The 26,983-nt window shown below is 43.5% G+C and overlaps 1 long non-coding RNA gene across 2 annotated transcripts in view; it reads right to left on the bottom strand.

Moving 5' to 3' along the window:
* Nucleotides 1-26,983, bottom strand: part of LOC132392816 (uncharacterized) — a 156,902-nt gene that overhangs the window by 83,017 nt on the left and 46,902 nt on the right. The window contains exon 3 of one of the 2 annotated variants that reach the window (XR_009511662.1): nt 21,541-21,624. The exons of the other annotated variant lie outside the window; for it this stretch is intronic. This is a non-coding gene — a long non-coding RNA (uncharacterized LOC132392816). The remainder of the gene's footprint in view (nt 1-21,540; nt 21,625-26,983) is intronic. 2 annotated transcript variants of the gene reach the window in all.

Below are 26,983 nucleotides of genomic sequence, written 5' to 3' on the forward strand. Positions count from 1 at the left end.
CTTCAAGAAGATTAGGATATCATCCAAGTAGATGAAGGTGTATTTATGGAGAGCATCCCAGAGCACGTTGTTTCTAAAGGCCTGGAAATTTGCTGGCACATTCGCGAGGCCAAAGGACATGACCAGGTAGTCATCATGCCCTGTCGGTGTGTGGAATGCACTCTTCCACTTGTTGTGCTCCTTTAGATGGACCAGATTTCATGCACTCCACAAATCTAGCTTCAAGTATAGTCTTGCCCCTTGGAGAGTCTTGAAGGCAGTGTTCATGAGCGGAAGGGGATAACGATTTTTGGCCGATATGCAATTCAGCCCTCTATAATCAATGCATGGCCATAGGTTCCCATCCTTTTTCTGCATTGGCTGGCGAGGTGGAGGGCCAACTGAATCCCATGGCAAGAGCCTCCTGTATGTACTTTTCTATAATGCTTCTCTATAATGCCTGAGAGCACATAAAATCAACCCCACAGAGGACAAGTACCAGGTGGTAGATCTATAGCTCAGTCATAAGGTTAGTGCGGTGGAAGAGTTCAATCCAATAGTGTCAGAATTTCAGGGGTCCATGAATTCCTCTGGATCCAAGAAAATCTCCGACCTCCACTCCCAAAGCATGGTGGCCCAGGCCAGGGCTCTTTCAGTCAGGAGAGAGATCATGAAGGCCACCTTTCCATGCTCTGTAGGGAACTGGGAAAGCTGGAGTTCAAACACCAATAAACATTGAATGAGGAAGTAGTGGTAGGAGCCCAAGTCACCACCGAATCAGAAGATGGCCTGACTCTGCAGAGTGACTGACTGCTTCACCCAAAGGACTCTGGCTTCCTCCTTGCACTAGTTGGCGCATAGCGACCTGGAGGTCTTGCATCACCAGACTGTCTAGAAATGTTCTCACTGTGGTTAGCACAGCTGACAAGAGTCTCTGATACCCGCCGGGTCCATGCTAGGCTCAATTGCGCTGTGATGACAGACGTAGGCAAGGATGGTAAGGACCCAAGTGCTGGAGTATCGAGACACGATTATGAGACTGAAATGAAGACTAAGTTCTAAACTAGACGCTAGATGAAAATCCAAAGTTGAGCTGATGATTGAGCACCAAACCTCAGTCAGAAGCTCTTAGTATTAAACTCTTGGCACCATATTATGCACCAATTAGTGGGGTGAGCCTGAACCTTTAAAGGGTCGGCACCAGCTATCCATATTCTGGAAAGTTACAGTGTCTAAATCCCGGAGGCTGGCACAATCATGAGCATGTTGTAACAGGCAATCTTGCACACCACTGGATATGGTTATCTTATCAGAGCAAGCTTGATCCATCCAGCCCCTTTAACAGCTCAATTCCTTATGTTTAGTTTAATCATGGCTGACTGTGTATACTCAGTCATTTTCCCATCTTCTTTCTCTTCTCCCATAAGAAAAACTGTTCATCCCAAATTTTACTCTTCATTTCCAATGTAACAGATATTTTGAAGAAATTCTGTCTGAGTTCCAAATTCTCACCAATTTTGGTGTGAAGAAGCTCTCCTTGCATTGCTCTTCTCCCCTCTGCCCCTCCTGCCCCTATGTACTAACCTCCCCCAATCTCAGGAAATCATATCTGTCCAGTTATCCCATACATCTCCAGGGGACTGATTTGAAGAAGCAAAGGGTCATGGTGGTTAGTGAGAAAGATGAGTCAGAGTGGTATCAGTGGTTGGTGTGGAGCAGTGCTTTGATGGTTCGAGTAAAATTTATGAAGGCAATGTCAATATCCATCCAGCAATCACACTATGGTTACCAACACCGAATCTCCGACTATCAATATCATGGAGAGTTATCATTAACCAGAAACATAACTGGAGTACCATATATACAATGTGGCTACAAGAGCAGGTCAGAGACTAGGAATTCTGCAGGGAGTAATTCACCTCCAAAATTCCCAAAGCATGTCATCCAGAAGGTTCACGTCAGGAGTGTGACGGAATAGCCTCTACTTGCCTGGATGAGTACAGCTTCAACAAAACTCAAGAAGTTCAGCCCCTTACAGGATATAGCTGTCCACTAGAGAGAGGCAGCCCATCCACATCCACTCACTCACACTGCCACTGACACACAGTAGCAGCGGTGTGTACCGTCTACAGGGTACACTGCAGCAACTCCACAAGGTTGCTTAGAAAGCAGAATCAGGTTTATCATCACTGTCTTATATGATCTGAAATTCGTGCTTTGTGGCAGCCGTAGAGCGCGAAGACATAAAATTATATAAGTTACAAAATAAATTAGAAAAATGAGGAAGCATTACGGGTTCATGGGCTGTTCAGAAATGTGATGACAATTGGGAAGAAGCTGTTTCTAAATTATTGGGTGTGGTGATCATTAAGTTTCTCTTCCCTGTTGTAGTAATAAGAAGAGGGCATGTCCCAGGTGGTGAGGCTCTTTAATGATGAATGCCACCTTCCTGAGGTACTGCCTCTTGAAGGGGTCTTCAGTGGTGGGGATGGTTATGCCCGTAAAGAGCTAGATAAATCTACAACAACACACACAAAATGCTGGTGGAACATAGCAGGCCAGGCAGCATCTATAGGGAGAAGCGCTGTCGATGTTTCGGGCCGAGACCCTTCGTCAGGACTAATTGAAAGGAAAGATAGTAAGAGATTTGAAAGTAGTGGGGGGAGGGGGAAATGCGAAATGATAGGAGAAGACCGGAGGGGGTGGGGTGAAGCTCAGAGCTGGAAAGGTGATAAATCTACAACCTTCTGCAGCCTCTTGCAATTCTGTGCATTGGTCCTTCCATTCCAGGCTGTGATACAACCAATCAGTATGCTCTCCATTGTACATCTATAGATATATGCAAGAGTCTTGGGTGACATTCCAGATCTCCTCAAACTTCTGACGAAGTAGAGTTGCACCTTCCAAACCCATAACATCTACCAGCTAGGACAAGGGCAGAAACAGCATAGGAACATCTCCATCTAGAAGTTGCCTTCCCAGCCACACATTATCCTGAAATATATTGCTGTTCCTTTATTGTTACTGTGTCAAAATTCTGGAACTCTCTCTTTAACAGCATTATGGGTTTACCCACCCCTCAAGGACTGCAGCAGTTCATGAAGACAGCTCATTACTCTATATTTTGTAACTCCAGAAATGAATGAAAACAAAAACATGGGACCACAGGAAAATGTGTCTATTGCATTTTGCTTGGGTGAGGTACTCACTTATGACTTATGATGTGGTAGCATAATGATGAATGCAATTCACATACTTTTACATATAATGAATTATTTAAATGAACAAAAAATGCTTAATCAAACAAGCATATATAAATATTAAATAGTAATTATTAAATTGTCCCTTCAGGCCTAAAGATTTAGTCACTGTGGAGGATTTCTTACTCTTGTGGGATAATGACTTTCCTGACAAGAGGGAGGTCACTCTGCTTTGCAGGAGAGACTTGTAGCATTGAAACAATCTCAGATTTTGGGGCCTCCTCCGTGGTGGCTCTGGGATTGCAGTAAGTGGTTCTGACAGCTATGGACAACTTTTTTTCTGTATCGTGTTGGCTCTCTGAACAGTGCATGGCTAGCTACTCGGTCTGCTGATCTATTCCAGGCCACCAGTCAAAACTTAGAGGCTCCTCCAAAACTTTAGCTCTCGGCTAGTATGGTACAACAACTCTTAATCCCCACATAAGGCAACCCCTGTCAATGGCAAGTTCACCTGGCACTGGTAAGAATGGGGGCAACTGGAATTTCTGCTGTACATTCCAGTCATTTTGCTGGCCATGTAAACCTGAGGCAGTGTGAGGTATTTTCTGGTTTCCGTTGGGATCATCTCTGCCATAATAGGGAGACTTTCAATTTGCATTAGGTAGAATACATCAAGAGGAATGTCCTCTTCTGTGAATTTTTCAGGTATTTCCTTTTCCAAGGGTAATTGAGACAATCTATCAGCATTTCCATGATCAGTCATCCTCTTGAATTCGATCTCGTAATTGTGTCTTCCAAGAAATAAAACCTATCTCTGCATTCGTGTTGGTGCTATTAGTGGAACATCCTACTGTAGATCGAAAATGGACACTAGTGTTTGATGATCAATAGTGAGGGTAAACTCTCTCATAAACAAGTACTAGTTGAGAAGCTTTACACCCAAACCAGATCCAATACCTCTGTTAATCTGTGCGCAGGTTTTCTCTGCGGTGAAAGCACTGGCTCAAAGTTTTGTCTGGTGGCTTGGGATAGGTCAGCAGATCGAGCAGCTTGCCATGCACTGTAATGCAAAGGTGTTCACTTCCATCACTCAAAACATGTGACATGACTGCACCAGGAGAGGTGCCACAGGCAAGCTTCACTGGAGGATGGACCTTAGGATGATGGCGCTTAACGGCAACTCCTTTGTTTGCATCTTCAGAAACAACTCTATTTCTATCTTTAATATCTCTTTTTTTCCTTTTCAGGATGCTTTTGAAAATTCTGACCTGGAGTTAAATGCTGACTTCGGTTCTTTGCAGGAATGGGACCCGCTCTCAAGGCCTCACGACCGGATGCTTTTCAATATGCTAAGGACCGTGGCCTGGAAGACTAGTGCGCCTTCAGGGTGCCGGAGTTTCGTGGCTCTGGAGGCGGGCAGATTCGAGGTCAGTGCCGCTGCCTGATGTGATATAGTCAGCAATTTCTGCTTTTTTATAATCATTATTATTATCAGCCAGTTTTCACAGTTTACGAACCAATGGCCACACTCGCTGCCACCAATTTCATCTATTTTCTGCCCTTTTTTCAACTCAACCGTCTCTTTCCCCTTCTGAAGATAAAAACATGCTACACTTTTTTTTTCACTTGAATGTCTCTTGCTTCCTTCCAAAGAAAAATGTGCTGCTTTGTCACCACTGTTAAGCTTTGTAACTCCAGAAATTAATCTAAAGAAAACGTGTCCACTGAGTTTTACTTTAGTGAGGTGCTCACTTATGCGTGGTGGCATAATGACGTAAGGCATGCACGTACTTTATAACCTGTAATTAATTGTGTAAATATTGAAAGAATGCTCAATCAAATACTATGCTGTAATTACAATATTACTCAAATATTACTGAAATATTAAATACACAAAAACCATCTTCTCAAGGGCAATAAGGGAAGGGCAAATGCTGGGTCAACCTGCAAAGCCCATATCCCCTGAACAGATAAGAAATAAATTCCTGGGCTGGAATCCTTTTGGGAGACGGATGTAGATCAACTGAGAGCGAAGGGAAGCAATGGTAGGCTGAGCTTCTTATATTGTAGTGGACTGGGTACAGTGTGTGCTCAGGATGATCTGAGCTTTTGGGCTGGGAGTCTGGAGGCAACTGATCCTGCCTGCATGGGAATCTTTTATGGAGGGAGGGTCCTCAGAGGAAGCACTCCTATTCCTTTTGTCACACAGGCAGAAGGGAAAGACACTTGCTTCCTATGTTTGCTTCATCCCCTCTTCAAGTGCCATATTTCCCAAGGCCCAGAGAATTTGATCAGGTAAAATTGTGATTAATACATTAAAGTTGTAAGAGAGACAATATTCATTACAATGCTTATCAGCAGATAGTCTTCATAGGCCAATCAGCATTCCTATTTTCAGGAAGTGGAAGGATTCATGTCTGAGTTTTGTTACATTTTAATATCCCAGTTACACAAGCCCATCTGTTTTAAAGAACTGAAATTCTTTCTGATCTACGTCTTCTTAGGAGGAGCTGCATACTTCAGCACTTGCAGGAAACAAGAAACTGGACATAAAAGGTACCTTCATAAACAGCCCGCAAATAAACTTGACCAAGGAAACAAGACTTTCATATTATGTCTCAATGTCCAAACCAATGAAATCAAGCATATCAGGTGTCTTCAATTTCTTATCCTATTTACTTGCATGATCACCTATAGTGAGCTATGGACTCAACCCCAAGATCACTCTGTATACCAATGCTGTTAAAGGTCCTGCCATTCACTGTATACTTTCCCCTTACATTTGAGCTCCTAAGAGTAACATAGCACATTTGCTTGGATTAAGCTCCACCTGCCATTTCTCCTTCCATATCTGTTACTAATCTATATTCTGCTGTATTCTTTTGGACCCCTCTTTACTGTCCACAATTCTACCAATCTTTGTTTTGTCTACAAATTTAATAACCCACCCATTTACATTTTCATCCAAGTCATCTATATAATCTCAAACAATAGAGGTCCCAGCACTGATCCCTGCAGAACACCACTGATCATAGTCCCCCAGCTGGAATAACACCCTTCCACCATTACCCTCTGCTTTGTATGCGAAAAACAGTTCTGAATCTAAATTAACAAGTCATTGTGGATTCCAGGCATCTTAATCTTCTGAATCATTCATGAGGAACCTTGTCCATTTAGACTGTCCTACTCTTATTAATCACCTTTGTAACCTTGCTTCTATTATGTGAAAATGGGGGAATCTAGCCACAGCAGCCTACCATATGGACTTAAAAATGTGAGGTCTTAGTCTAATGGTAAGAAGATCCAAAACAATTCGAGCATAGGCTCTGTCCACATGGACTCAGAGTCCCATCTCTCACTCTCTCTCTCAGACTCTCACTCACATACACACACACCTTCCCTTATCGTCATTGTGTTTTTCTCCCTCACTCTGTCCACACCACCCTTTCCTTATCACCTTTCTCCCTCAGTCCCCTCACACTCCATTTTGAATTGTAGACAAATGCCCAACTAAGTGAAGGTGGAAGAAGAAAGAATATAATAAGTTGATCCAGTTTATTTGGCCATTTCATCACTTTAAGACATTTCAAGGCTCATCACATTTAATGAAATACTCACAAAGTTTGATCACTGATTAGGAAGCAGAACAGCCAATTTTCACACAGAAAGATCTCACATGCCAAGTCTCAATTAGGCAGCAAGACTTCCGTCCTATCATGAATTGCTCAGTAGAGCTTCCATCCCTTTTGAAGGAAGCCCAAAAATTCCCCCGTGTATTGTCTCTGTTCTCAAAGGCAGCCATTGTGTGAGCTGTGTTCTTGCTGGCTATACAGAGGAGAATATCTGTACAGTAAGTGTTGGCTGACATCTACCCCTCCCCACTTTCGGGGTGCTGCACAGTAAAGTGTTAACTGCTGTGCAATGCCTAGTGTGGTTCTGTTGAAAACCGCTTTTCTGATTATTCTGATAAGCTGATTGGAAAATCTGTCATGGCAATGCCCTGTAATGTACAAATATTTGTGGTGCTTTTCTCCAACCTTTAACTTCCACTTGAGGGAATAAGTGGACCGTTTGTTTTATGTCTCCTCCAACAGACAGCTCCTCTCACAGTGCAATTCTACTCTGGAGTGTGAGGCGAGATTATTGCTTTAAGTCTCTGGAGGAAGATGGGTGCTCATAAACGTCCATCTTTGATGAACAGCTCACAAAATGAGAATGAGAAAAATAATGGACAGAATCACACCACCTCTAGCATTAAAAAAAAATCTGATTTAACAGCCTGGTTCTATCATAGATACGTGTGGGGAACATTAAAATGATTTTTTTAAATATCTTTTTGAGAATAGCAGAGCATAGCAAACAGCCTGTACTCTGGCTCCCCCGAGACATTCTTTGCTTTGCCTAGCTTAATGGAAGCAGTGAAACACAACACGAGTCTGAAGACCACCCCTCAGCTCTAGTCTATTGAAGAAGAATCCATTTATTTGAGCAACATTGTAAAAGTCAACCAATAATCAGGAGAGGAATACATTTAGCGCTTTATCTGGAGATTAATGCTAAAAATTCTTCAATGGCAGTCTGTGGTGCTCTTACATCAACTGTAGTTCAGAACCATTACATTGACAACTAAAGCAGAAGGTTGTGCCTCAATATTCCCTCTAGTTTGTTGAAAACCTCTTTTTACTGAGGGTTACTAGAAATGTGACTTGTTAGCCCGCCACTAAGTGCCACTAGACTACACAGCGAGAAACCCACCTTTCTCGGGCTCTGTACGTCTAGGGTGTATATGACTTTGGTCTACCAAATGTCTTACCCACCCAGACCCTGGTTTGTGTGATTTACTGCCCCCAGCAATCACACTTCAGCAAGAAATAACAGATCATACACTGCATTCGATTATAAAGAAGTATATTTAAGAATGTTAACTTAAGCAACCAGTTATTAAAGGACAGAAAGAGAGCACCGATCACTCCACTGATCAAGGGACGGTGCCCTTGCCCTAGTACATCCACCAGTGGATCTGGTTTCCTATTGGACTTGTCAGGCTTGGTGGCAGCACCAACTGATATCATCCGAAAAATCTCAGCCCTCAGATCTTTCCTGACATCCTGCAAAACCCCCGTTTGTGCAGCATCAAGAGTTGCTTTAGCAACAGCAGCTACTACCAAGGATTGTGCCCCGCTGACGGAGGCCTCCCGTTCCTCCGTCACGTTTTCCTCCTCTCTAACCTCTCTGAGTAACTCAGTAAGAAGAGTAGGGCACATCTTGTGGGTCATTCAAACACGTAGAGTAATCACATCATGTGACAATGCACCCTTCACAACTTGCTCCATCCTCAAGCAATTTCTCTCAGATAGTTGAAAAGACTTTGTGGCACAAATCTTCCAGAGCTTGCAGATAATTTTCTGCCTTGTGAAATCTCACTATATTTGCCTCCAGACCCTTTAAGCTCTCTCCCAGTCTTAGTTTTTTATATTATCTGACCACAGCCATTCATCCAGTATCTGAGATGTCTGCTCAGCTCAAGCCTCATATTCTTCTTCCCCATTGGGACCATGGAGAACACACCCAGCCTACAATAACACTGGCTCTCCACAGATATACTTCTGTATTTAACAACCAGTGATGTAATAGCCAAAACAAGCTCAGAATTCAAATCAACAGCTTAAGCACTCATTGGATCTTTCACATCAGACAGCTTCCTTCCCCTCACTCCACAGAAATGACAGCAACTTTTCTTTAAATTCTCCACCCTCAGCTATGGGAAACTCAACTTCCAATCCAGCACTCTCGCCTACACTCCCTCTTCTCTAAGAGTATGGATGGCCCATGGCCCCTCCTCTCCGCGAACTCTTTGGCTCAAGGCAGATCCACTCCCATTGCGCCAGCACTAGTCTGAACTAACACCATACCTTTCCCCTCTGTTTGTTCAAATTGCCGCTCCATGATCACAGCTTTCCCTAACGCTCTAATCAGCAATTCATCTGGGCTCTGCTATCCATCCCTCTCAGAGCACCAGCATTAGTTAAAGGCAATCTCTTTGAATCGCATCAATGCTTAATCCCTGTGGTGACCATAGCCACGTATCTTAATCACTTTCCCAGACAATACTTCAACACAGGCTTAAGCATAAACCTACTCAATCAATTCTTAGGCAATCACACAGCATTCAAACAATTCTATCACAGATGAGCCCCCACAATAAAAACCCCTTTTTTACTAGGCATCTCTGGAAATGAAGGCTTGTTAGCCTCTCGCTAACAGCCACGTCTAGGGTGTATATGACTGGACGTGCCAAATCCGTGAGGTTGTGTTATTTACTGCGCCCATTAATCGCCCATTGGCAAGAAATAACTGCATACAGTTATTAAGAAGTATGGTTAAGAATGTTAACTTAAGCAACCAGTTATTAAAGGACAGAAAGAAAGAAGCAAAAAGGGCCCATTATACATGAACAGACACATGGGCGTGATGGAACTCAAATCTAAATTTTGTCAAATCAAATTATTGTTTTCGAGGTACACATTGCACCTTCCGAACGTCGCTCACAATCCATCTCAAACAAATGGGTTCTCCCACGGGAGTATTGGTCCTTCCTCCTTGAAGCCATTCATCTGCACAAAGCACCTTGTGCAACAGGGACAGTGTCCTCAGTCATCCTCTCTCCTGTCTTCTCCCAGCTTCTGCCAACAAAGACCTCGACCCACACCAGTCACATAAACTCTCCACGCAGCATTCTTTAGAACCTTCTCTCAATCCCACCATCCTGATTGGCTGACACCACATTCTGAAGTTGAAGAACAAAGCCCCTTATCTCAGCTCAAACCCAAAGAGGCTGAAAGTGGAGCAGACTGCTCTTATGGAAATGCTAAAATGAACTAACTGCAGCATAGCAATAAAAATCTTAACCTGGGAGTTACATTGTAATGATCAGTGTGTGCAAAAATCTTGTGCTGTGCAATTTTTTGCCCAGTGACAACAACATGTGGCACTAAATAATTTCTTCAATAAAAACAGTATAAGTAAGCCAGTTCTAAAATCTACAAGACAAATCATTTCAAACTGCACGTTTTCAACACCTTTCGCATCTGAACCCAGAAAAGGAAATGTGATTGTGTATGATTGTGAACTATACATTTCATGCCAACGAGGTAGAGGGCAACCACTTTTTGGGTGCAGTTTAAATTCCTTTTAGCACGTGCATACCTTACAGGGAACATTAATGTGCTTTCAAACCGGGCACTATTCACCTGAGCAACAATAACTTCCTAGTGTGGCCTTAATATAGTTAAACATCCCAGTGTGAATGCTTGCAAACAAAATGCAACGTTGGACAATCTAAGGAGAAAATGCAACAGAGGGGGATTTCAAAGAGGAAAGTCTCAAGAGATCCAGAAATTAAGGACTTCTCAGCTGAAGGTACAGCTATCAACATTCGAGAAACTAATGTTAGTTATGGTCATTCAATCTTTTTTGCTATGACATGTTCCTCTGGGAACATTCCTTTATTGGTGATATCTGTAGCACATTGCCTATAAACTGATTCAAGGCTTCCTGCAGACTACTGGGCAAACATTTCAGAGGATCTGTCCTGGATCCTGCACCTAAGTGCCATTATGAAGAAGGCATGACAGTGCCTCTGCTTTCCTAGAAATTTGCAAAGATTTGGCGTGTCTTCTAAAACTTTAACAAACATCTATAGACACGTGGTGGAGAGTATACTGACTGGCTGGATCATGGCCTGGTACAGAGACACCATGTCCTTTTACAGAAAAGCCTACAAAAAGTAGTGAATGAAGCCCAGTCCATTATAGGTAAAGCCCTCCCCAGTACTGAGCACATCTACAAGGAGCGCTGTCACAAGAAAGCTGCATCCATCATCAGGAACCCTTGCCAGCCAGGCCATGCTCTCTTCTTGCTGCTGCCATCAGGAAAGAGGTACAGAAGCCTTAGGTCCCTCACCAGCAGGTTCAAGAACAGGTATTACCCCTCAACTGTCAGGCTCCTGAACCAGCATGGATATCTTTACTCACCCAAACACTGAACAAATTCCACAAACTTTGGACTTACTTTCACAGATTCTACAACTCATGTTCTCAATATTATTTATGTATGTATGTATGTTTGTATTTATTTATTTATTATTATTTTGTTTTTCTTTTTTATTTGCACAAGTTGTGGTCTTTGCACATTGGTTATCCGTCTTAGGTTGTGTGTAGGTTTTCATTAATTTTATTGTGTTTCTTTGTACTTACTGTGAATGTGCGCAAGAAAGTTAATCTCAGGATAGCATATGGTGACATATATGTGTTTTGATTAATAAATTTACTCTGAATGTGTCTTCCTTTAAATGCTTATGTTTATTCCAATTTCAAGCTGGAGATGCAAAGATAAAATTTGTAATGTTTTGGTGCTCTGTGTTACCCCAAAGTAGATCAGGCACCATATTGGTTTGACAGGCATCCTGACACACTAAATCAAACAAAGACAAACTTCAATCACATAAGGTAATTGCAGTTTTTGTGCCTGAGACTGTGGAACTGCATGCCACACATACTTCATTCAAAGCAAAGGAAGTAGTAATTTTTCTTGTGATGGGTTAATCCTGGAATGCTGGAGGAGCTCACTAACTTCTGCTGGGTTGTATACATGATCTCAATATTGTGTGCAAAGAACTCACCCACGTTGCAGCTGGAGTCTACACAACTATTTGACATTATCCACCAACTCTTTGACAGGCTGACCAGATAACTTAAGGAGTCCTTATGAATTTTATTCCATATTGGCAATTGCAGTGACCTCCCAAAGGTGTTCATCTACAAACTATCCTGTGAAACTAGATCAGGGCTCTGTCTCAGAAAATGATCTGCTGCACCATGCTATCATCTACACCCTATTGCACTGCATAGAATTGTATGGAAATTATTTTGGAAAACATTATGGAAATGAGTTCAGCCCACTAAGTCCACACCAACCATTAACCACCCATTTACACTAATCCTACATTAATCCTATTTTTTGTTCTGCCCCCAGATTCTACCACTGAATTTACAATTAACCTCCTGTCCTGTACATCCTTGGGAAGTGCGAAGAAACTTGAGCACCCAGAGGGGAAACATGCAGTTATAGGTAGAATGTCAACCCCTTTCAATTCGACTTCCCATTCCCATTCCCATTCCGGCATGTCGATCCGTGCATCCTCTACAGCCACAATGAGGCCAATTGCAGCTTGGATGAGCAACACATCAAATTTCATCTGGGTAGTCTCCAATCTGATCATACAAACATTGATTTCTCTCATTTGTCCCCTTCCCCTTCTGACTTTTTCCATTCCCACATTCTGGCTCCCATCTTTTTCCTTCTCTTCTCATCTGCCATCAACTCCCTCTAATGCTTTTCCCCCCTTCCCTTTCTCCCATGGCTCATTTCCTTTCAGATTCCTTCACCAGCCCTTTATCTTTTCCACCTATCACCTCCCAACTTCTTACCTCGTACTCCCCCCCCCCCAACCGTACACCCACTTTCCCCCCTCACCTGGTTTCACCTATCACCTGCCACTTATACTCCTTCCACTCCCCTTACCTTCATATTCTGGCTTCTGCCCCCTTCCCTTCCAGTCCTGATGAAAGGTCTCAGTCCATATGTTGACTCTTTATTCCTCTCCGTAAATGCTGCCTGACCTGTTGAGCTCCTCCAACAGTTTGTTGCATAGGTAAAATGTGAAAGCTCACACAGGTAGCAGCACTGGAGGTCAGGGTTAAACACAGGTCTTTGGCACTACGAGGCAGTGACTCTACTATGCCATCATGGTGTTCAGTAATGTCCCCTCTGAACCATGGAAGCCAAAAATTTCTGAGATACACTGTGATTCAAAACTTCTCTTCTCCTTGAGGGCTGAGTAAAATACCTCAGCTTGAAATGAAGGAAAGGGGCAAGGAATAGCATGTGTTGTGCAGAAGAAGTTGTGAGATTAAACTGCACTTTTAGTGTAGCATTTTTTCTCTACTGGGAAGTCAAAACAGGAATTAAGTGTTGCCTGCAAGATAATGAGCAAACTATCAGGGGCCATTAAAAAATTATATTTGTACTACTAACAATATAAGCTGCAGCTTTTGTAAGATAAAGAAACGTCATGTAAAAACATGAGTTAGATCATTTGCTAAAATGTAGCCAAGGAGTCAGCATCATTAACCTCACCGACATAATTTTGAATGCATTAATGGAATGATTCCAGAAACACTTTTACTTTCATAATAAGATATTCATTCTGATTGGCTGTTTTCCAGGTTTTCTTACTGGGCAGAGTGGTGGGCTGTCCCATTCTACCTTAGCTTGTTAGTCGTGGACTACAGCTGGGGCTGGTACTCAGGAACTGGGAGACTTTAATCTATGGATCATTTATGTGTGGATGAATGCATGCACACAGTATCTGCAGATATATGTGCAAATGCTTTGTGGGGTTAAGGTCAGATGTCTGTGAGCGCAATACATGTGTGTGGTCAGTATGTTTACCCACTGGTATGTGTAAATGTGTGTGTGTGTGGCACGAGTGCCACGTGTGTGCACTTGTATTATGAGCTGTCCCAACTGTTACTGTACAAATAATGCATGCAAAAGAATATAATTAAGTGAAGATTGCTGCAAAATCTGATTTGGAATCAAATTACTTTATTACAGGTAAGCAATACAAAAAGTGAACAAAAATTCTTACTCAATGGATGCTGCCTAACCACTGGGTGTTTCCAGCATTTTCTATTTTTATTATTTTTTCCACTAGAAAATGATTGGTTGGTTGGACAGTTTTCTCCGAAATGATAGCAGATAATTATAATTAAGAGCCACAGAAAGCTAAAGTAGATCTGGAAAAGGAATGTTGAAGTCTTGCTAAAAAGCTTCCTGAATGCCTGACAGCCACTTAAGAGTTCTGATTAATGAGTTCCATTAACCAGCTTAACTGTGGAATGGCAGTCTCAAATATCAAATGCTGCAGCACCATTGTATAAACAGAAAGGCTTGGCTTCTCTTCCTTTGTAAAATATTTATAGTTTCTAGTAATAGAATTTCAAGCTACTTGAAGCCGGAGTTCACAGTGAGTCTATTTATACTGAATGCAGTGCTTGCTGTGCTCTACTGTTTAAAATCTCATAAAGGATACAGCGAGGAGAGATGAAAAGGTGGAAAAGAAAGGGGAAGAAGATTTAAATTATACTGTGTGGCGCTGAGGTGCACTTACACAGAGAAAAAGAGAGATATTTTATTTTACCGAGCAATGCACAAAATGCTGAAGGAACTCAGCAAGTCAGTCAGCATCTACGAAGGAGAATAAACAGTCATCATTTCAGGCTGAGAACAGGCTCCTTTACCTAGTAACTTGTGTGTAAAGCCTATGTTTTATTACTGGTTTAGTCTTGGCTAGAAGTCAAGATTATGCTTCAAGATTGGATGTGATGCTTCGGAGAGGTTAAATCATTAATAAAACTCAAAGAAGTTACGAGATAAAAGAGGCTTGTTTCGGGAAAGTAAAATATCCCTCTCTTACTGAGTGTATTAATTAATGGCACAAGTAAGTCTCTGCATCTCCCAGTACGATCTAGAACCTTCCCTTAAATTAGAAAGGAGATTCAGGTTTTGAAAAGGGTGTCAGTCATGAGGAGATTCAGATACATGGAGAGATTGGTGAAGTGCCTTTGGATCAGATGTCTGACCTTGGGTGCTGTCTGTGTGAGGCTTGCATCTTCTCTCTGTGAACATGTGGGTTTTCCATGGCTGCTCCATTTTTCTCCCAGAGCCCAAAATATGTTTTTTTTTAATTTAATTTTTTTTTTTTGCTCAGCTTAACAAAACTTTCAATTTCCAGATACGCTTACATTTACATTTCTTCCCCTCACTGATATCAGGTATCAGAACACTTCCATCAAAATATAGACATCTCCACAACATCCTATACAAAAGCCCTTATTAGTATAGCAGACAGGTTTACATCTATATACTGCAGAAAAGGTTGCCGTGTTTTATGAAAACTATTTGTTTCTGAGTGTACCATACATATCAAAAAGTCCAAAGGAATGTATTCCATGATTAATTTACACCAACCAAAATGTTCAGGGGCCTTATCAGATATCCAACAAAGTAAAATGTTCTTCCTCGCACAAAAGGTCAGGATGTTAAAAAGTTTTTTCTGATGTGCATTAATAATACGACCGCTGGGTAAAAATATGGGGTTTAATTGGCCATTGTAAATTGACCCCAGTGCATATGCGAGTGGTAGAAGTTTGTGGGTGTTCATGGGAACGTGAGCAGAATTAAATAAGAATAGTGCAGGATTAATCTAAATGAGTACTTGATGGTTGGGCAGCTGTGAACTGAGGGACCATTTTCCATGCTATATAACTATGACAGGAATGCTAAGATGAAGGGAAGGGACACTTGATTTTATTAAGTGGGGCTAAATCTTTCAACCAACCAACTTTACTAAAATAAGCGTGGAATCTGCTGTTATTATCACATTGCGACATGGGATCTTGCTGTGGAAAGTGGCTGCTGAGTCTCCCATGTTGACCCAGTTCTGTGGTCACTAGCAAGCATAGATGGTTTCTTAGACTAGCTTCCCACTTGCCTGTTTAGAAAGCAGTCTCAAGCTGTTGACCCTCAACCACGTCAAGAGCATTGCCTCTTATATTGTGTCACCTGAGGGGAGCTAACATAGTCCATGGAGCTGTTAAAACAACAAAAGTAGATGGCCAAGCCATGCTTTATTGTGTGGGAATCCAGGATCTGTTGGTGTTTACAAGAGGAAACATTGGCAATTGCACAGACAGTATTTTCCAGCAAAATCCAGCCCAACATAAAGCTGATTAAACTTCAAAATGGAAACACTCTACCTACTTTACCCAGCCCCTCTCCTCCCCTCAATGTTCCATCTGCCACTATCCCTCACTTATCTGGTTTTACATCACCTTTCATTCTTTATCTGTAGCCCTTTGTTCTCTCCACATTTCACCTCCCAGCCTCTGTCATGACTCCCCACCTGATCCCATCTGCCACCAACCACTCCTTCCGTGGATCCACCTATTGTTTGTTAGTCTCTACCTTACACCTCCCTCTCTTTACTCTGGCCATCTACCTTCCATTCTCACAGTCCTGACACAGGGTCTCAATCAAAAGTTTCGACCATCCCTTTTTTATTGCCTTTATAGACATTGTCAGATCCTTTGAGTTCCCTTATCAACTTGCTTTTTTGCATTAGATATCAAAGGTTTTTCATTGTCAGTAATTTGAGTTGCATACAGCCCTAAAAGACCAAAAGACATTGGAGCTGACTTAGGCAGTTTGGCCCATCGAGTCTGCTCTGCCATTTGATCATGGCTGATTTATTATCCCTTTCAACCCCATTCTCCTAGCTTCTCTTCATACCCTTTGACACTCTTACGAATCAATAAAAAGGAGCTTTATCTATACAGGTTATTTCTTGCTTTGATTACTGAATGTAAAGTGTAAGTACTAAATACAATACTAGCCTTTCAATTTTGAATCAGTGCAAAATGATTGCTGTAAGATATTAGAATAGCTCTTTTATGGGAAGGAACTCAATGTAAGACAGGTAATGGCAGCAAGATCAATTCTTTGGTCAGCTTGACACACTTCTTCTATCCCACAGTCATGCAATATTTTAAAATTCAAGCATCATCCACTTCCACTTTCAAGGTGATAACTGAGTACCCAACCACAAGACTGCGGACTGTGTCACCTCGGCAGTGTGAGAACAAGTTGCCCTAGGCTCCCAACTGCTTTATTTCCAAAGACTGGATTCCTCTATTAACAGTATGTCTGCTTGCAGATACAGTTACTCTCCAGCTACTTCATTAGTATCTTGGCACTAATCTCTCTATAACCTTCCTCACACAGGGGAGAGCAGTCCCAGCCTCTGCATGTTACTGAAGCCTTGATGTCTGTTGTCAGGCCGGCAATGGAAAACAAGACAGGGAGCATTTAGAAATGAAAGACTCTGGTTTTGCTTCAGCTGACTGGAAGATGAAAGTGAATGCAAAAGGCGCCAGTTTAAGTACGAGCAGCCCCTTGGGATTCCTGCTGCATGCAGTCTATTCCACAGCAATCGCTCTATTATCACACACACTGATATCCTGCAGCTAGAGTAGGAGGAGCGGGAAGTGCATGCTGAGTTAAATAGTCTATACAAAATGTCACGCATTTGGAGTACCATGTATTTTAATAACACACCATGACTGCTGTCCTTGCTCTCCCACCGTGTGTAATACTAGGGTGCGAAGACTGAACAAGCCAGTGGAAACCTTTAAATCTCAAAGTTCTTCAGAGGGATCACCACACAGATGCTGGAACATGCTTGTGCTGCCATTGTCAGCAAAGGCAGCGCCAAAATTTTGATATTGCCAAACTAGAGGCTTGTTAGCCGGTGCTGCAAGGCCTATTTGTTTAACTCTGACTCAGAGGGGATGCACAGAAACTGCAAGTAAGTCCAATGCACTTACGTTGCTCTGCTGGCACTTATGGTTTTATAATGCAGGAAGGCAGCTTGAGGTTTGCATACTTCCTTCATTTCTCACTTTTCTATTCCCATTCTGATATGTCTATCCATGGCCTCAACTGTCAATATGAAGCCACACTCGGCTTGGAGGAACAACACCTTATATTCCGTCTGGGTAGCCTCCAACCTGATGGCATGAACATTGATTTCTCTAACTTCCGTTAATGCCCCCCTTCCCTCCTTACCCCATCCCTTATTTATTTATCTATTTATCTGTTTGTTTGTGGATTTATTTATTTATTTATTCATTCATTCATTCCTCCCTCCCTTTTTTTTAATCTCTCTCTGTCCCTCTCACAATCACTCCTTGCCTGTTCTCCATCTCGCTCTGGTGCTCCCCTCCCCCTTTCTTTCTCCCTAGGCCTCCCGTCTGATGCACCATCAATAACTCACACTGAGACGTAAGGCGAGATATCGGCTTTTATTAACTGGAAGAAGGAACCAGGAGTGAGTGTCTATCATACAATGTCCTGGAGACTGAGGCCGAGCGTCAGGCCTCAGATCGCCTTTATACAGGGGCCTGTGGGAGGAGCCACAGGAGCAGTCAGCAGGGGGCGTGTCCCGACAGGCACATAGTTCACCACATTCACCCCCCCTTCGTTTGAAAGAGTCCTCATGTGGCGAAGTTTCTTACAAGTCAAGTCTATCAGGTGGTCGAATCTGTCGCTGCGATCTACGTAGCACCGGCTGTGATCGCATGGATGCCGGCAACATTGGTGATTGCACAGGGGATGGAGGTTGCGCTTGTTCTTGCCCACTAGGCGCCGGTGATCCCTCATGCATGTGCGAGGCGCCTGGTATAAATGCGTACGAAACGCCCGGTATACAAGTGTCGTGAGGAGTCTGTGTAGGGCCTGGTGAGCACGGTGTCACCTCTGGTGCAGGGTTCATAGTTACCAGAGAGCCTTCAGGGTAGTGGCCTGCTGCACCTGCGGGTGCCAGGTCGCGGATGGAGACCGTGTCCTCCCGCCCATCAGGTAAGACCATGTAAGCATACTGGGGGTTCGCATGTAGAAGGTGAACCCTCTCTACCAGCGGGGAGTATTTATTGCTCCTCACATGTTTCCGGAGCAGCACTGGCCCCGGGGACGTCAGCCAAACTGGTAGGGTGGTCCCAGTGACAGACTTCCTGGGAAAAGAGAATAGGCGTTCGTGAGGGGTGGCATTGGTGGACGTACATAACAGAGAGCGGATAGAGTGCAGTGCCTCAGGGAGGACCTCCTGCCATCGAGAGACCGGCAACCCTTTTGATTTAAGGGCTAAAAGTGTGGCCTTCCACACTGTGGCATTCTCCCGCTCCACCTGGCCATTACCCCGGGGATTATAACTCGTGGTCCGACTGGTAGCAATGCCCCTAGCTAGCAAGTACTGGCGCAGCTCCTCACTCATAAAGGAGGACCCTCTATCACTGTGGATATAGCAGGGATACCCGAACAGAGTGAAGAGCTGGCGCAGGGCTTTTATGACGGACGTGGCAGTGGTGTCGGGGCAGGGGATGGCAAAGGGGAACCGTGAGTACTCGTCGATAACACTGAGAAAATAGACATTGCGGTTAGTGGAGGGAAGGGGGCCCTTAAAGTCAACACTCAGTCGTTCAAAAGGGCGGGTGGCCTTGACAAGTTGTGCCGTGTCAGGACGGTAGAAGTGCGGTTTGCACTCAGCGCAAATTTGGCAGTCCCTGGTCATCGTCCTGATGTCCTCCAGGGAGTATGGCAGGTTCTGAGCTTTCACAAAATGGTAAAATCGGGTGACCCCCGGATGGCAAAGTTGTGCATGAAGGGTGTACAGCTGGTCGAGCTGTGTGCTAGCACATGTTCCCTGGGATAGGGCATCAGGGGGCTCATTGAGTCTGCCAGGCCGGTACAGGATATCATAGGTGTACGTGGAGAGTTCTATCCTCCACCGCAAAATCTTATCATTTTTGATTTTGCCCCGCTGTTGGTTGCTGAACAGGAACGCAACCGAGCGCTGGTCGGTCAGCACGGTGAACCTTTTGCCAGCAAGATAGTGCCTCCAGTGCCTAACAGCCTCCACTATGGCCTGGGCTTCTTTCTCCACCGTGGAGTGCTGAATTTCGGAGCCTTGGAGGGTGCGAGAAAAGAATGCTACTGGTCTGCCTTCCTGATTGAGGGTAGCAGCCAGAGCAAAATCGGAGGCATCACACTCCACTTGGAAGGGAGCGGTCTCATCCACTGCATGCATCGTAGCTTTGGCAATGTCCGCTTTAATGCAGTTGAAGGCCGTGCAGGCCTCAGCAGAGAGGGGCGTGCTGACGTCGACAAAGATGGCCGCCCACATCCAGGCATGCAAGATGGTGGCCCCCACGTTTCACCCGCAGCGCTGCACTCCGCTCGAGGTTGAGACTTACAGACCTTGGCAAAATGGCCCTGCTTTCCGCAGCTGGAGCAGGTCGCTTCTCGCGCTGGACAGCGTTGTCGAGGATGTTTTTTATGGCCACAGAAATAACAAAGCACGAGCTTCTGACAGGCCACAGCCATGGTCAGGGTCGGGGAGCTCGTGGAATCGCGACTGGCGGCGGCGTTGGCGAATTCGCTCCCGGGAGCCGGCGGTGGCGGGGTCTGAGGAGTCCACGGAACCGGCGGGGAATCGCGCGACTGGACAGCGTCGGCGTTATGCAGCGCAGCTTCCAGAGCGTTGGCCGTCTTGATCGCCGAGCTTAAGGTAAGGTCTGAGTTTTCCAGCAGTCGCTGGCGCATGTACACTGACCTCAGTCCCGTCACAAAGGCGTCTCGCACCAGCAGCTCCGCATGCTGTTCTGCCGTGAGCGTCTTGCAGTCACAAGCTCGGACGAGTGTCTGTAGTGCTCGGAGAAACTCAGCGCATGATTCGCCAGGTCGCTGTTGCCGGGTAGCTAAACGATGTCTTGCGTAGACGGTGTTCACCGGCCGCAGGTACTGTCTTTTGAGGGCGTCCAGTGCCCCATCGTAGGTCGGCAGGTCCTGGATAATGGAGTAAACTTTGGGGGTGACTCTCGAGAGTAGGATTCTGTGCATAACGGCGGGTTCAGTCGCACGAAGCTCCGCCAAGTACGATTGGAAGCATGCAAGCCAGAGTTCAAAAACGAGAGCTGCATCAGGGTCTTGAGGGTCCAAATCCAACCGGTCCGGACGCAAAACGGGTTCCATGTTTTAAAACTTCCAGTCAATAAAATTGATGCACCATCAATAACTCACACTGAGACGTAAGGCGAGATATCGGCTTTTATTGACTGGAAGAAGGAACCAGGAGTGAGTGTCTATCATACAATGTCCTGGAGACTGAGGCCGAGCGTTAGGCCTCAGATCTCCTTTATACAGGGGCCTGTGGGAGGAGCCACAGGAGCAGTCAGCAGGGGGCGTGTCCCGACAGGCACATAGTTCACCACACCGTCCCATGATCCTTTCCCTTCTCCAGCCCTGTATCCCTTTTGCCAATCAACTTTCCAGCTCTTAACTTCATCCCTCCCCCTCCTGTCTTCTCCTATCATTTCAGATCTCCCGCTCCCCCTCACACTTTCAAATCTCTTACTATCTTTTCTTTCAGTTAGTCCTGATGAAGAGTTTCGACCTGAAATGTCGACTGTACTTCTTCCTATAGATGCTGCCTGGCCTGCTGTGTTCCACCAGTATTTTGTGTGTGTTGCTTGAATTTCCAGCATCTGCAGATTTCCTCGTGTTTCCATTTCTCACTGCTGGTTTCCGTCAGACACTAAAACCCTAAGTCATCATGAAGTGCTGAATACAACATAGTGAAAGGAGAAAAAAGAGAATTAAAACAGAAAAGGCTGACATTACTCACCAGGTTAGACAGTATCTACAGTGTGAGAAGGAGAGGTCATGTTTCTCATTGACCCTTTGTTCAGTGTTATTTCCAGCGCCTTATCTTTCAATGAGAGAGACAAAATGATTTTATTAAAGTACTACAATTGACTAAACATAGAATCACACAAAGATGCAGCAGAGAAACAAGTCAAGAGAAGCTTGTCACTGGCAGCCAACCAGAAAAGGATCTTTTTATTCCCACCAATTCCTACCAATTAGCCATTGCTCCAACCATACCAGTATATTTCCTGTAATACTATAGGCCCTTAACTTGGTAATTAGCCTCATATATGGCACCTTGTCAAAGGCCTTCTGAAGATCCAAGTAATACAACTTCCACTACATCTCCTTTATCTATCCTACTTGTAATCGCCACAAAGAATTCCAACAGCTTCATCAGGCAACATTTTCCCTTAAAGAAACCATGCTAACTTTGTCCTATCTTGTCCTGTACTCCATAACCTCATCCTTAAAAATTGACTCCAACATCTTCCCAACCACTGAGGCCAGGCTAAATGGTCTTTAATTTCCTTTCTGCTGCCTCCCTCCTTTCTTAAAGAGTGGTGTGACATTTCAATTTTCCAGTCCTCCAGATCCATTACTAATGGCTCCACAATCTCTACCACTACCTCTTTCAGAACCCCTGGGTGTAGTTCATCTGGTCCGGGTGACTTATGTATCTTTAGGTCTTTCAGCTTTTTGAGCACCTTCTCCCTTGCAATGGTAGCTAGATTTACTTCTTTGCCCTCACACCCTTCAACACCTGGCACACTGACAGTGTCTTCCACAGTGAAGAATAATGCAAAATACTTATTTAGTTCATCTGCCATCTCCTTGTCCCCCGTTATTATTTTTCTGGCCTTATTTTCTAGTGGTTCTATATCCACTCTCATCTCTCTTTTATTTGTACTTGAAAAAGCTTTTTCTATCCACCTTGATATTGTTTGCTAGTTTGCTTTCATAATTCATCTTTTCCCTCCTGAAGATTATTTTAGTTACTTGCTGTAGATGTTTAAAAGCTTCCCAAACCTCTATCTTCCCGCTAAGTTTTGCTTTGTTGTATGCCCTCTCTTTTGCTTTTACATTAGCTTTGACTTCCCTTGTCAGGCACATTTGTACTATTTTGCCATTTGAGTATTTCTTCATTTTTGGAAATCATCTATCCTGCGTCTTCCTCATTTTTCTCAGAAACTCAAGTCATTGCTGCTCTGCTGTAATTTTTACCAGCATCTCCTTCCAATTTACTTTGGCCAATTCCTCTCTCATACCACTGTAATTTCCTTTAGTCCACTGAAATTCTGCTACATCAGACTTTACTTTCTCCCCATCAAATTTCAAGTTGAACTCAATTATATTGTGATCACTGGTTCCTAAGGGTTCTTTTACCTTCAGCTCCCTAATCACCTCTTGTTCATTACAAAACACCCAATTAAGTACAGCTGATCCCCTAACAAGCTCAATGTCAAACTGCTCTAAAAAAGCATCTTACCATTCAACAAATTTATTACCAACCTGATTTTCTCAATCGACCTGCATGTTAAAATTTCTCACGATTATCATAACATTGCCCTTTTGACACACCTTTTCTATTTCCCATTGTAATCTGTACTGTATTCTGCATCCTAGCTTCTGTTTGGAAGCCTGTATATAACTGCCATCAGGGTCCTTTTACCCTTGCAGTTTCTTAACTCAACTCATAGGACTCAATGTCTTCTGATCCCATGTCACACCTTTCCAATGATTTGATGCCATTCTTTACCAGCAGAGGCTCGCCACGCTCTCTGTCTACCTTCCTATCCCTCCAATACCTTGGACGTTCAGCTCCCAACTACAACCGTCCTTCAGATATGATTCAGTGATGGCCATAACATCATACCCGATTATCTTTAAAAGTGCAACCAGATGATCCACCTTATTTCTAAGACACTGATATAACACTTTGAGTACTGTATTTGCTACCTTTTTTGATTCTGCATCCCTAATACACTGATACTTACCCTGCTGGCTATAATTTTGACCTATCATCTGGCTGCCCTTCCTGACAATCTGACTGCACGCTACCTTTGCTTTTTTACCATCCGTCCTATCCTAAGTCCTTTCACTCTGGCTCCCATCCCCCTGCCAACTTAGTTTAAACCCTTCCTAACAGCCTAACAAACCTGCCCACAAGAATATTGGTCCCCCTCATGTTCATATGCAATCTGTCTCCTTTGTACATGTCATACCTCCCCAGAAGTGATCCCAATGATCCAAAAAGCTGAAGTCCTGTCTCCTGCACTTACTTCTCAGCCATGCATTTATCTGCCAAATTATCCTGTTTCTACCCTCACTGGCACGTGGCACGGGTAGCAATCCAGAAATTACTACCTGGGAGGTCCTGCTTCTCAGCTTTCTGCCTAGCTCTCTAAATTCTCTTTCAGGACCTCTTTGCTTTTTCTTCCTATGTCATTGGTACCAATATGTACCAAGACATCTGGTTGCTCTCCCTCCCCCTCCAAAAGTGGATGCTTCTGAGATGTCCCTAACCCTGATGCCTGGGAGGCAACATACCATCTGGGTGTCCTGTTCACGTCCACAGAATCTCCTGTCTGTTCCTCTGCCTAGTGAGTCCCCTATCACTGCCGCTCCCCTCTTCTCCCTCTTTCCTTTCTGCACCACAGACCCATGCTCAGTGCCAGTAACCTGGTCTCCGTGACAATACCCTGGGAGGTCATTCCCCAAAACAGTATGCTTGTTATTGAGGGGAATGGCCACAGGGGTGCTCTGTGCTAACTGCCTATTCACCTTCCCATTCCTTCTCCTGAAAGTCACCCAGCTACCTACATCCTGCAATTTAGGAGTAACTACTTCCCTGTAACTCCGATCGATGATCTCCTCAGTCTCCCATACAAGCTGAAGGTCATCCAGCTTCTGCTCCAGATCCCTAACATGGTCTTCAAGGAGCTGCATCTGAATGCACTTCATGCAGATGTATTTCTCTAGGAGACTCTGGTCTCCCAGGGCTCCAAAATCCAGCATGAGGAACACACAACGGCCATTTAAACTGCACTTAGTACCGCTGACTCTAAGAGAAAGAGATACTTAACAGAAACTTATCAACAACCAACACCTCTTCCAAGCCAAAGCCTCCTTTGAACCCAAAGGAGACTTCAGCTTGGAAGTGGCATTGGCCCTGGGTAAGTTGCCTTAGACATCACACAATCCCTACTTGATTCAGAACCCCCTCAGAAAAGTGTAATTTTCACAAACCTGGCTCAGTGAGTAACTTGCAAATCTCCCAGTCTCTAAGTGGTGGATTCCCATGTGAGGCCAGAATGCTAGCTAATGATCCTGTGTATAATTGAGGGAGGACTGCACTTTGGAGGTGGTAAACTTGACACTTCATTGCATGGCATTGTAATTTTTGCTATCATATGCACAAAATATATTTTAAAGTCTAGGATATATTACAATGGATTCAAAATAGTGCTATTCCAGAAGTTAATGTAGGCACATTTGGTTGCAAACTACAGTTACAGTGATGACATGTTTTCCAATGATATTATTCACTGTGCAATGCTGCTTTCAAGTTTACTGAGGGAAATTGAGAATCATTGGGAACCTGTAACCCACATGGCTTAAAATAGAACCACACACTCCGTTGCAGGTTGACTTATAAAGGAGATATTATTGAGCAAGCTCCTGTTTTCTTCTGGACTCCCCAATGTTCATGGATTCTTAAACCCATTTCCTCCCTGCAAGCTCACCAGCTTCACATTAGCACTTCCACCACCAATCCCATGAACTCCAAAGTTCCAACACCCATACATGGTCACCAACAACCATCATCAACCTGCCCCAGACCTACCTCAACGACTGGGAAATGGAGGACCACCAACTGTCGGTAGAAGAATCCCACTCTATTTCCTTACAGAACCCGAACACTGTCCTCAACCTCGCAATCTCTCACTTGCAAAATGCTACACCTACCCATCTTTGCACTTGAACTAATGTTTTGTTTTCCTTTTTCTACTCCACATTGGGGCAACATACCAAGGAGAGGTCTTAACTGGTCTAAAGGGAGGTCAAAGCACCTCATGATCATTGGTGCACCATAATCAAACAATTCAGATGCAGTGGTCCCAACTGCCCTCAGGTGGATATGAAAGATCCCATAGATTATTCAAGATATTTGGTTAATATGAAGCATTGCAGTACCATATTTGCATTAATGCATGTTTCTTTGATTTTAACAGGCATAAATATATACTTCAATATTCACGGCTTGAGAAATAAATAATTAATCCTAGTTGCTTCTTCTTATTCCCAGAAGAACAGTCACTATTCCGAACCATCCATTAAGAATAACGTAATCTCACATTAGACTGCTGCAATCGTGTTGCAAATAAGTCAGTCTTCTTTAGAGAATTGTGACATGCTAAGAGTTTTTATATGAGCCCCTATTTATTATATTTATATGTGGGGAATGTACATTGACTTCCTTAAGATTCAACATTATAAACACCACCAGTAGTGATCATTAAAGATCTGTGAAAAATGTATTCTGCACTACCAGTCAAAATTACTACGTTGAGGCAGTGTAAGATGTACATAAACCAACTAGTGCATCAAAATATAGAGTTATCACATATGTTCATTTACAAGAGATTAATATTTACAAAGAATATTTTTGTTTATGGAATCAAATGAAAATAATCATGAAATTAAATATTATTATAAAGCGAAGGGTCAGACAGATGTATCATTCTTTCAGCTTTTATCTCCATACTGGACATTGTTTTGTATTCTACATCCATATCTTTATCTAGCCTCACAATCTTTTGCAACCTCCTGTATTTCTGGTTCCTTGGACCTCCTTGATTTATAGAACTATAGAGTAATACAGCCCAAATACTACCATGCTAGTCCCATTTGCCTGTGTTTTGCACATATCTCTCTAAACCTTTCTATGTCCTGTCCAAATATCTTTTAACTAACATTACTGTAATTACCTCAACAAATTTCTTTGGCTGCTTATTCCACATATGTGTACGTGAAGAAGTTTCTGCTCATGTCTCTTTTAAACCTTTCCCCTCTCACTCTAGTTTTTGATTCCCTTTTCCTGGGAAAAAGTCTGTGTGCATTCACCCTATCTATGCCTCATCGTAATTTTATATCCTCTGTAAGGTCTCCTACTCTCCAAGGAATCAAGTTCTAGCCTGCCTAAGCTCTAACCAATAACTCAGATCCTTGTATCACAGTAAAATACTTGTAATCCTTTGCACTCATTGCAGCTGAATTGCAGCCCAAGGGGCTTTACCATTCTCTGTGAAAGTCCTATCCTGGTTTGACTTAACACCTTTCATTCATCTAAATTGAATGCTATTTGTCATTGCTTGGCCCACTTATGTAGCCCTGTAATTTTTGATAATTTTCTTCAA

Source organism: Hypanus sabinus, chromosome 4, assembly GCF_030144855.1.
Source record: "Hypanus sabinus isolate sHypSab1 chromosome 4, sHypSab1.hap1, whole genome shotgun sequence".
NCBI classification, from domain to species: Eukaryota; Metazoa; Chordata; class Chondrichthyes; order Myliobatiformes; family Dasyatidae; genus Hypanus; species Hypanus sabinus.